We start from the raw sequence: 12,413 nt of genomic DNA, 5'->3' as shown, positions 1-12,413 counted from the left end.
ATGGGATGTAGCCATTGACAACGGTGATGCCCTACATACAGCTTGCCATGGAAAGGATTAAGAAGAATTGGATGAAAGCAGCAGGAAAGCAGAGATTCAGAAGGAACACAACACCTCCATGCACCTATCCGAAATTCCTACCATTGGATTACATGAGTAACTTTATCTTTATTTTTTATTTATTTTATTAATCATATTTAAACCAATAATCTCTTAAATTAGTTAAATCCGCCTGACTGGGATTTACAAGATGACTATAGCTTGCTTCATACCAAAAATCTCTGTGGGATCGACCCTTACTCACGTAAGGTTTATTACTTGGACGACCCAGTACACTTGCTGGTTAGTTGTGCGGAGTTGTGATAAAATGTGATTCACGTTTGAGAGCACCAAGTCTTTGGAGCCATTATTGATGATCACAATTTCATCCACCACAATGGTTTGGGGGAAATACTTATATTTCAGTCTGGAAAATGTAAGGTTGGCGTTCCACTTGCCAATGATGCAAGAAAACGCACGCCCCTACACTAGAAGGGTCAACTTTGATCAAAGGTTGGAACAAGTCCTCATGGACATATGTGTGGAAGGAGCTCAATAGAAAAGAGACTCAAGAGGCAATCCGGTTCAATTGAGAAGACCGGACCTTAAGCCTGTGGCTAGAGGATGGTTGGAGTTCATCCAACACTCCATCATTCCTACTAGCAACCGATCTGAAGTGGCTGTGGATTGGGCCATTATGATCCATAGTATCATGATTAGGGAGGAAGTGGAAGTTCATGAGATCATACCTCTAGAACTCTGCAAGGTGGCTGACAAGTCCTCCACTTTGGCAAGGTTAGCCTTTCCTCATCTCATTTGTCACCTATGCAATTTGGCTGGAATTGACATAGAAGGAGACATCCTCATTGAAGAGGACTGATAAACCCCATATTTAGGGTTTATCTTGTGCTTGTTTGACTGTTTATCTTGTATTGATTTTAGGGGATTTTATAACCTTTTACCCACATTTATTCAATGAAATAGCATGGTTTTATAACTTCTCCTTTAATTGTGCTTAAGAGTGAAAACATGCTTTTTAGGTCCTAAAATAAATAAATTTAATTCACCTTGGTTCCATTAGATGCCTTGATATGTTTGTTAAGTGATTTAAGGTTTATGAGGCAAAGATTGGATCAAGGGAATGAAGAAAGAAGCATGAAAAGTTGGAGAACTCATGAAGAAATGAAAGAACCGGAAAGCTGTCAAGCCGACCTCTTCGCACTTAAACGACCATAACTTGAGCTACAGAGGTCCAAATGATGCGGTTACAGTTGGGTTAGAAAGCTAACATCCGGGGCTTCGAAATGATATAAGATTTGCCATAGTTGCTACACGTATGGTGGCACGCACGCGCATAGTACGCGCACGCGCCATTGCTGCCACCTGATTTACTTAAAGCAAAACGTGGCCAGCGATTTTAGAAGCCTTGTGGGCCCAATCCAACTCATTTCTGATGCTATTTAAGCCAAGGATTGAAGGGGGAATGAACACACTTTTCATACTCTCATACTTTAGATGTTAGTTACCATTAGTTCATTTCCACACATTAGGATTAGTTCTTAGATCTAGGTTTTAATCTTTGCTTTCTTCTACTTCTACATTTCAATTCCTTGTTGTTAGATTCATCTTCTTCTACTCTTTTGTTTTAATTTTCTTTATGTTGTTCTTACATTTTGTTGTAGATCTACTATTGTTCCTTCCATTTTCTTTCAATTCAATAAGAGGTAATTCATAATAATTATTCTTCTTTGCTTTTCCATTGTTGATCTCTTATTCTTGTAGTTGTAGATTTCTTTAATTCTAGCATTTAATAATGTTTACTTCTATTGCACTTTATGTGTTTGTTGAAATCAAGTCAATTCATCCACTTGAATTTCCTTTATTTAGTAAGGGTTAACTAAGTGGTAGCAATGAACAATTCTCATCACAATTAAGAAGGATAACTAGAATAGGACTTCTAATTTTCATACCTTGCCAAGAGTCTTTTATAGTTGTTAGTTTATTTTCATTGCCATTTACTTTCATGCCTCTTACCAAAACCCCAAAACAACTCAAACCAATAACAAGACACTTTATTGTAATTCCTAGGGAGAATGACCCGAGGTTTGAATACTTCGGTTTATAAATTTTAGGGGTTTGTTTTAGTGACAAACAACTTTTTGTATGAAAGGATTAGTGATTGGTTTAGAAACTATACTTGCAACGAGAATTCATTTGTGAAATTCTATACCATCAAAAATCCAATCATCAAAATGGCGCCGTTGCCGGGGAATTACAATGGTGTTGTGTTATTGGTTATTGTATATATTTGAATAATGTGAATATGTTTGCTTTTTGCTTCTTTGTTAGTTTTTAGTTTGTTCTCTTTATTTGTTCCTATTTTTTGTTTTTGCCTTCTCCTATTATAATGAATTCTCACTTTGGCTATGAGTGTAGTTACAATTATGTTGTAGATGATGAGGACTATAATGGAGATGTGTATCAAGGATGGGACAACCAAAAATGGGAGGAGCCATATGCATATGATCAATCCTCTTGGCAACAACCTCCACCAATGCACTGTAAAGAAGAGCCATTCTATGATGCATACCAATCAAATGGCTATGGTGAATCTCCTTGTGACTTTCAAGAACCACCACCATATGCCTATGATCCATACCCTCAACATAACTCTCAACCATACTTACAAGCCCCTTCTTACCAACCACCTTCATATGACCCTAATCCATATCCATCACACCAACCAACTTTTGAGCCATATGAGCCATATATGGAACCACCACAATATCAACCCTTTCAAGTGCCACCCCCTCCATATTATTACCAAGATGAACCACCTCCAATAAATGAAAATTTTCAACCACAAGATAAACCCTAAATATGGGGTTTATCAAGGACAACCCCATCACTAATAAAATGATGGAGCAAACAAGAGAGCCCACTCATGGACCTCAACAAGAGCATGAGAAAATTCCTCATGAAATCCCTGAGATGCCTCAAGGAATGCATTTTCTTCCACACAACTATTGGGAGCAACTCAACACCTCTTTGGAAGGCTTGAGTTACAACATGGACTAACTAAGGGTGGAGCACCAAGAGCACTCCATCATTCTCCACGAGATTAGAGAAGATCAAAGAGCTGTGAGGGAGGAGCAACAAAGGCAAGGAAGAGACATAGAGGAGCTTAGGCGTTCCATTGGATCTTCAAGAGAAAGAACTAGCCGCCATCACTAAGGTGGACCCGTTCTTTGATCTCCTTGTTCTTATTTTTCTGTTTTTCAAATTTGATGCTTTATGTTTGTCTATGTTTGTGTCTTCATTACATGATCATTAGTGTCTAGTGTCTATGCCTTAAAGCTATGAATAATTCCATGAATCCTTCACCTCTCTTGAATGAAAAATGTGCCTAATTACAAAAGAACAAGAAGTACTTGGATTTCAAATTTTATCTTGAAATTAGTTTAGTTATTTTAATGTGGTGGCAATACTTTTTGTTTTTCTAAATGAATGCTTGAACAGTGCATATTTTTTATAGTGAAGTTTATGAATGTTAAAATTGTTGGCTCTTAAAAGAATGATGAACAAAGATAAATGTTATTGATAATCTGAAAAATCATGAAATTGATTCTTGAAGGAAGAAAAAGCAGTGAAGAAGAAAAACAAAAGGTGGCGAAAAAAATAGAAAAAAAAAGAAGAAAAGAAAAAGAAAAAGCCAATAGCCCTTTAAACCAAAAGGCAAGGGTAAAGAGGATCCAAGGCTTTGAACATTAATGGATAGGAGGGCCCAAGGAAATAAAATCCAGGCCTAAGCGGCTAAATCAAGCTGTCCCTAACCATGTGCTTGTGTCATTAAGGTCCAAGTGAAAAGCTTGAGACTGAGTGGTTAAAGTCGTGATCCAAAGCAAAAAGAGTGTGCTTAAGAACTCTGGACACCTCTAACTGGGGACTTTAGCAAAGCTGAGTCACAATCTGGAAAGGTTCACCCAGTTATGTGTCTGTGGCATTTATGTATCCGGTGGTAATACTGGAAAACAAAGTGCTTAGGGCCACGGCCAAGACTCATAAAGTAGCTGTGTTCAAGAATCAACATACTGAACTAGGAGACTCAATAACACTATCTAAAATTCTGAGTTCCTATAGATGCCAAACATTCTGAATTTCAAAGGATAAAGTGAGATGTCAAAACTGTTCAGAAGCAAAAAGCTACTAGCCCCGCTCATCTAATTGGGACTAAGTTTCATTGATATTGTGAGATTCATTGTATATTCTCTTTTTTTATCCTATTTTGTTTTTAGTTGCATGGGGACAAGCAACAATTTAAGTTTGGTGTTGTGATGAGCGGATAATTTATACGCTTTTTGGCATTGTTTTTAGGTAGTTTTTAGTATGATTTAGCTACTTTTTAGTATATTTTTATTAGTTTTTATGCAAAATTTACATTTCTGGACTTTACTATGAGTTTGTGTGTTTTTCTGTGATTTCAAGTATTTTCTGGCTGAAATTGAGGGTCTTGAGCAAAAATCTGATTCAGAGGCTGAAAAAGGACTGCTGATCCTGTTGGATTCTGACCTCCCTGCACTCGAAATGAGTTTTTTGGAGCTAAAGAAACCCAAATGACGCGCTCTCAATTGCGTTGGAAAGTAGACATCCAGGGCTTTCTATCAATATATAATAGTTTATACTTTGCTTGAGTTTTGATGATGCAAACTGGCATTTAAACGCCAAGCACACACCAAGTGGACCCGAAAGTGGATTTCTGCATTATTTACTTATTTCTGTAAACCCTAATAACAAGTCTAGTATAAATAGGACATTTTACTATTGTATTAGACATGCTGGGATCTTTGATTAGTTTTATGCTATCTTAGACATTGGGGGCTGGTCTCACGGGCATGCCTGGACCATCATCACTTATGTATTTTCAACGGTGGAGTTTCTACACACCATAGATTAAGGTGTGGAGCTCTACTATTTTCTATTCAATTCATGCTTATTCTTGTTCTAAGATATCCATTCGCACACAAGAATATGATGAATGTGATGATTATGTGACGCTCATCATCATTCTCAACCTATGAATGCGTGCCTGACAAACACTCCCGTTCTACATGCAAACGAGCTTGAATGGATATCTCTTAACATTCTGGTTCACGATCAGAGTCTTCGTGGTATAAGCTAGAATCAATTGGCAGCATTCTTGAGATCCGAAAAGTCTAAACCTTGTTTGCGGGATTCCGAGTAGGATCTAGGATGGGATGACTGTGACGAGCTTCAAACTCGCAAGTATTGGGCATATTGACAGACGCAAAAGGATAAATGGATCTTATTCCAACATGAGTGAGAACCAACAGATGATTAGCCGTGCGGTGACAGCGCATTTGGACCATTTTCACTGAGAGGATGGACGGTAGCCATTGACAACAGTGATCCCCCTACATATACCTTGTCATAGAAAGGAGTATGAAAGATTAGATGAAGGCAGTAGGAAAGCAGAGATTCAGAAGGAATAACGCATATCCATACGCTTATCTGAAATTCCCACCAATGAATTGCATAAGTATCTCTATCTTTATTTTATGCTTATTGATCTTTTAAATTATTAAAATTCTATAACCATTTGAATGCGCCTGACTGAGATTTACAAGATGATCACAGCTTGCTTCAAGCCGACAATCTCCGTGGGATCGACCCTTACTCACGTAAGGTTTATTACTTGGACGACCCAGTGCACTTGCTGGTTAGTTGTGCGAAGTTGTGAAAAATAGTTGAGATTACAATTGTGCGTACCAAGTTGTTGGCGCCATTGAGATCACAATTTCGTGCACCATGGACATTATTTTTAACTATTTTCGTTTTCTAATCCTTTTTCCCTCTTTTATAATTTCAGCAGGGGTTTTGGTTATCCCAATTTATTGCAGTAAGATCTCTAACTCCCCTTAATTGAGTTTTAGTTTACTTAAATTAACTAATGAATTTCAACTTTCTTATTCAGCTACGCAATTTTAACATCTTGGTTGACTAAGGCTACAAATATAAAGTAAGAGTTTGAGTAAGAGAAAAGAATAAGAGTTTAATTTGTTCTTTGAAATTATAAGCGTGTTTTGTTTTAATTGTGTTTAATTTGTCATGTCAATGCAGTTCAATTAATCGGATTTTGTGCATAAAGGACTAAGCTCGCTCTGGTTTGAGTACATGCCTAATGGTTCTCTTGACATGTACATACTTAAGCAAGAACAAGGGAATGCTTCAATAAGCTATGAGAAAATTCATAACATTGCTATTGGCGTGGCACGTGGAATTGAATATTTACATGAAGGTTACAGAAAGATGCTTGAAGGAGAAGCTGTTGTTCATCAACCAGAAAATTTGTTTACTAATTTTCATGGTATGCTAATGGCTACACTAATTTACTAATTTACTAATTAGTTTACTAATTTGAAGGATAAAGGCTGCACCACATACTCCCCTTAGGCTACGTGATGATCCTGAGGTGAATACCTTTCATATATTAGGTTGAAATTTCATAAAATGGATTGCATAACTAATGATTGGTTTCATTTCTTTTTTCTCAGAGAGGATCCATTTTGGAGAAACTTACAGAGGAGAACTTACAGGAATGGGGGCATTTGCAAGAGCTTCTATTGTTTTGTGAAGGTAACGGAGCTTGTATAGTTTCTTTTTTTAGGTTGTTTGTACAATCAAGTATTACATTAAATTATCCTGGAAGCTCAGAGACAGGTAGGAGAGACATACCTAAATGAAAAGAGTTCAAGATCTCATCAAATTATCAGATTGGTGTGTCCCTTTCCATTTCTGTAATTAAATTCTTGTACTTTTTATATCTTAAAAAATAATTAAAAAAAGCTCCTAATATTGAAATTGTATTATTTCAGACAATAGAAAGTTCTGCCAAAGAATTCCTTAGACAAAGGTAACTCAGCCACCCTAGTTGCTAGCGTGGTGTGTTTGCATTTTTAAAAGTACTCCTTCTTGTTTAGGCAATAAATGCTTATAAAAAATTTTGCAATTATTAACTTTGTTTTGTTTCTTTGCAGAATTTTGTTGATTTGGCAGGAAAGCATCTCAGTTATCATCAGCTGGGGTGAGACTGAAAGAAGGTTGTCATATAAACAGGAGTTTACTTACTCTTGGAACAGTCATGCGCAAGCTGAGGTTGCCTACTTCCATTCGTATTATATATGTCATGTGTGCTTTGTTTTTAATGTAGTTTAGTTCTTTATTTGGCTGCCTATCTCTTAACCTTGGTTTTCTTAATGCTATATTATGCATTTGAAACTGCCTTTCTCTAGTTTTAGTTTCTGCCTCTAGCATTTCAAACAGCCATTATTTGTACATTGAGCCATGCACGAAGTCATGTTGAGAAAAAAGAAACACGCTTCTTTTTGCTTGTTGTGCAAAAGAAGTGACCACAAAAGGAATTTTATTAGAAGTAATTCTCTATGGCATCTAAAAAAAATTATCATTTCCTGAGTTGAATTGTTTAAGAATATTATTCAAACAGTTTACATAGATTTAAGTTCTTTCTTTAAAATCTAAAGAGCACTTTTTCTGAGAAATTAAGCATAAACAATAACATCATGAGACTCCTTTTTTAATTATTTCCGTTATAAATTTCCCCTCAATATGTTTCCTTATTTTTAAAAGAAAATGATGACTAAAATTGTTGTGAAACAACACTAATTATATGAACAGGATCATACTTGGATGCAAAGATGACATCTTTTCATTGTGATTATCTACATTAACCAGAATCATGGTCATATGACACTTCAATTTTAAAAAAATGTTATTATTGTATATTTTTGGATTAGTAATTTGAAGTGCAAGAAAGAATGAAGCAACAACTGAAAATAGAAGAATTTCCTCTGACACCAAATGTTAGTTAAAGGTGAGACAAAAATGCTTCCAGATTAGTATATTACTGTGAAAAAATGTTACTTTATAATTTTTATGTAAAGCTGCATACTTACTTTTAATTCTCATATTTTATCCATTTCTATACCTCACAATACTGAAACTACTTAATTTTGGAACTACCCTTTAGGTTGCTTGTTTATGTTTTAGTATTGATATCATTGACATTTGACCTAGAGGCTCTAATGAAACTTAGCTGATCATAACCTAAACTTAAACTGCATGCAAGAGCAACTTTGACAAACAACTATGGGAACAGATATTTCTGGTGATGAATCTTTAAAACTGACTCAGATGTGTAAGTCTGATATACTTGTTGTGAAAGAATAATAAAAAATTTGGGTTTTAACTTACACTCTTATGGTAATTTCTTTTGTACATTCTTGCTGACTACAACATAATTCAGGAAGCCACGAGTAAGCAAATTGATGAGGTTGTGTCTGAGAGTGCACTTTCCCCTTCATCTGAATTTGAATTGGTATGCTTGTGATAATTACTTGGCCATTCTTAGAATTTTAAGGTTATTTAGGTGATAGGAACCATGTATGAGGTGTCTTGTGTTGTACTATATAGTCTACACTAGTGCATTATTAACATAAAGAGGAGCATTCGGTCAACGGTTTGAAAATCATCTCCATATTCCGATGCATAGCTTCTTTTCCATTTTCACGATAAAGTAGACAAACATTCAAATGATGTTGCACAAGTTCTAGGGGGAGAAATGAAATCAAAGTAAGGTGAACACAATTATATTTTATAAGTTAGCAATTTTATTAACAAAATTGAACTTTTACAAAATTGTTAAATTTGTGAAATTAAAATTATGGATCATGATTATGAAATAGTTGTTTATCTTCCCCTCTGTATTTTGATGAGATACTTGTGGCAGTTATAATGTACTGTTGCTATGTATGTGCTCATGCATACAAAGAAAGTGAGACTACTTTGGAAGCAGAGTTTACAGGAACTTTGCCAAAAGAACTCATGTAGAAGTGTCAGGGCATTATTTTGGTTCACACTATTACAATGTTGGTTTCCTATTTACAATATTTCATACTTTAAATGTTCAAAAAATATAGAAGTGATAAGAGTCTAATACTCTGCTTAGGTTGTTTACAAGGGGCTAATTACTTTGGTCAACTAGGTGATAGAACTGAGGAGCGAAGGAAATATCTAAAGAAAGTGAAGCCATTAGAGTCACGATTTGTAAAATCTATGTCTTGTATAATTCTTAATTCTCTTCTTAGAAATTCATTTTTGTTAATGTTTGTAAATTTCATGTATGCGGTCGTTACATGTATACATATGACATTGTTGTAGGCTTTTACCAAGTATTGAATGTAGGAACATAAATTTGAGTGTTCACATGTAGCCTTTTTACCATATTTTTTTTTTTAAATTTGATTTAGCTACAACCATGCTTTAAAAGTGTAGCAATAGGTTTACATCTAGGCACACAACTTAAAAAGCGTGGCTATATCTCGTTATTGGCACGCTTTAAAAGTGTCGCCATTTTTTTTCAAAATTTGATTTAGCTATAGCCACGCTTTAAAAGCGTGGCAATAGGTTCACATCTAGTCACACAACTTAGAAAGCATGGCTATATCTCGTTATCGGCACGTTTTAAAAGTGTAGCCATTTTTTTTCAAAATTTGATTTAGCTATAGCCACGCTTTAAAAGCGTGGCAGTAGGTTTACATCTAGGCACACAACTTAGAAAGCATGGCTATATCTCGTTATCGGCACGCTTTAACAGCATAGCCATATCTAGCACATATGGCCACGCTTTTAAAACGTGGCTATCTTTAAAAGTGTGGCAAAAAATAAAGCGTGGCGATAGGTCACCAAAAGCGTAGCGATAGAGCAACCGGCACCCTTACAAAATGCAAATGTGACCCTTTCAAAAGCATGCCGGTAGCTCAAAAAGCGTGGCGAAAAGCTATCGAAATGCTTTTTTGACTTTTCGTCACGCTTTAAAAGCGTAGCAAAAATCTTTTTCTTGTAGTAAGTATTATGGGCATACGGGACCACCCCACATTCTACAACGGGAGAATCACCATTCCGACTTGCTTACGGAATGCAGGCAATGATTCCCATTGAAGTAGACAAAAAGTCGCCTAGGGTCGTGTTCTATAACAAAGAACTCAACCCCCAAACCCAAAGAGAAGAGCTCGACTTGCTCCCAGAAGTTCGAGAAAGAGCTTAGATTAGAGAGCAAGCCCTAGAGCATCGAATGGCTCTGAGATACAACCAAAAGGTGATCAAGAGAAGCATTGCTGCCAATGACCTCATCATAATCTGAAATGACTTCGAGGCACAAAAGTCGGGTGAAGGAAAGCTGGCTGCAAACTGGAAAGGACCTTACAAGGTAACCGAAGTCCTAGGCAAGGGTTATTACAAGGTGTCCGACCTCCAAGGGTAGGAGCTCCCAAGGTCCTAGCACGCCTGTAACCTGAGAAAATATTATAGCTAGAAAGTCTTGAACCAAGGTGCACTCTTTTTCTCAAACACATTAATTTCTGCTCGACAAACCACAAAATTTATTGTCCGGCCTAAAGTAGTCGGCAAGCCAAAGCGATGAGGTCCGAGTTAATGTAAGAAGTTACACAAGTGACTCGTATAAAGTGACCTCTAACCAGGTTGGATAAATAATAGAGTCACAAAAGTAACTTGAAAAGGGCCCAATTCCACAAAGTCAAACCCAAGGATGAAAGGAAGCTAAAATATGCATATAACTCATATCAACCCACCTCCAAGCAAGGAGGAGCTAAAAAACCATCCAAAAAAGGGACCGACTACGCAAAGTCGGACCCACGAAGGGGACTTCAGCAAATTATACGAAGCATCACAACAATAAACATTAACACAAGTGCTAAACACTACTCAAAAAGTTGCTAAAACAACTAAAAACAAAGTATGTGTTCAAAAGCCACGAGCTCGCAAAATAAATCATGAAAATAGCCTAAAAGTTGTTTGAAACAACTAGATCACGGACTTGCCCCGGTAGTCTTCTGGTTTTTAGGGGCCGACCCCGAAGTAGTAAGAGATGAAGGCACGCCCGAGCTCGCCAAAGGGTGGTCAGGAGGAATCAAGTGGACACCAGGAGTAGGAATAACCTTTCTCTGTCCCTGAGGACCCGAACTCAACTTCTTATGAGGAAGCCAGGAAAAGGAGTCACCGGCTTCTTTATTCTGGGGATTCTGAGCAGTGACAGTCTTCCTGGTCTTGCGCAAAAACTTCATCAAAGTAGATCCTGAAGCCATCTCAGAGGAAAAGCAAGAAAACACAAAAAATTACTAAACACACATGCATAATAAAAGGAAAAAAGACAAACAAAGACAAGAGGTCAGAAACTACCTAACTCGGACCGGAAAAGGCTGGGATCTCCCAAGAATTTCTTCGTGTCCAAGTGAGGAGCTCGACCCCAGTGCTCTTCCAAAACACCAATAAAAGCCTGTTCCATCTCATCTAAATTATTCAGGGTATACTTAAACACCACTAGGCTCTCTTGCCACCAGAGGAAAAAGGAGGGCTCATCACTCCCGTCCAAAATGAAAGGACGGACATCATCTACAGCTCGGACCTTAAAATAGTAGTTTTAGAAGTCGTGAAAAGACTCATCAAAAATCGAAAAGACTTTCCTACCCTGGATGGCCCGAAAGGAAATCCAAGAAGCCTTCCTCTTATGCGACTCGGGTTTGGTTAAGACAAATAGGTATACAAAAAGGCTAAGGGAAGGTCGGACACGTAGCTCTCAACCCAGAAGTTGAAAAATCTTCATAAATGCCCAGGAATTAGGGTGAAGCTGGGAAAGCGCTATGTTACAGGTGGTGGACGAAATTGTGATACTCACAATATTGTATTCTTTATTTTATATGGAATTATTCTTGTGGCTCTTTGCTATGTGTGGTCACAACTCTGTTCAACTAACCAGCAAGTGTACTGGGTCGTCCAAGTAATAAACCTTACGTGAGTAAGGGTCGATCCCACAGAGATTGTTGGTATGAAGCAAGCTATGGTCACCTTGCAAATCTCAGTTAGGCAGATTAAATTGGTTTATGGATTTCGAAAATAAATAATAAAAATAAATAATAAAAGGGATAGAATACTTATGTAAATTCATTGGTGAGAATTTCAGATAAGCATATGGAGATACTGTATGGCTCAAGGATGCCTGCTCTCCCACTGCTTCAACTCAACCTTCTTACTCTTTTCCATGGCAAGCTGTGTATAGGGGTTCACCATCAGCGGTGGCTACTTTCAATCCTCTCGGGAAAATGATCCTCTGCGGCTGTCACTCGCATGGCTAATCGTCTGGAGGCATCACCCATGGCTGATGGCTACATCCCATCCTCGCAGTGAAAACTAATGCTCACGCACTCTGTCACAGTACGGCTAATCACTGGTTGGTTCCCGCTCCTACTGGAATAGAATCCCTT

The sequence above is a fragment of the Arachis duranensis genome, chromosome 2, assembly GCF_000817695.3.
Source record: "Arachis duranensis cultivar V14167 chromosome 2, aradu.V14167.gnm2.J7QH, whole genome shotgun sequence".
In the NCBI taxonomy this organism is placed as follows: Eukaryota; Viridiplantae; Streptophyta; class Magnoliopsida; order Fabales; family Fabaceae; genus Arachis; species Arachis duranensis.
This window is presented reverse-complemented; position numbering follows the sequence as displayed.